Source organism: Haliaeetus leucocephalus, unplaced genomic scaffold (assembly GCF_000737465.1).
Source record: "Haliaeetus leucocephalus isolate CR32 unplaced genomic scaffold, Haliaeetus_leucocephalus-4.0 Scaffold93, whole genome shotgun sequence".
In the NCBI taxonomy this organism is placed as follows: domain Eukaryota; kingdom Metazoa; phylum Chordata; class Aves; order Accipitriformes; family Accipitridae; genus Haliaeetus; species Haliaeetus leucocephalus.
The window spans coordinates 9,462-9,662 of record NW_010972529.1 but is presented as its reverse complement, the minus strand read 5'-3'; the positions used below and the strand labels follow the sequence as shown (position 1 = coordinate 9,662).

Below are 201 nucleotides of genomic sequence, written 5' to 3'. Positions count from 1 at the left end.
CCCCAGAACGGGATGCAGTACTCCAAGTGGGGTCTCACGAGAGCAGAGTAGAGGGGCAGAATCACCTCCCTCGACCTGCTGGCCATGCTTCTTTTTATGCAGCCCAGGATACGGTTGTCTTTCTGGGCTGTGAGTCCACATTGCTGCCTCATATATAATTTTTCATCCACCAGTACCCCCAAGTTCCTCTCTGCAGGACTG

At 53.2% G+C, this 201-nt stretch overlaps 1 protein-coding gene across 1 annotated transcript in view; it reads left to right on the top strand.

Moving 5' to 3' along the window:
- The window catches only part of IFNAR1 (interferon (alpha, beta and omega) receptor 1), a 21,561-nt gene that overhangs the window by 18,126 nt on the left and 3,234 nt on the right, over nucleotides 1-201 (top strand). The gene's annotated exons all lie outside the window — the stretch shown is intronic.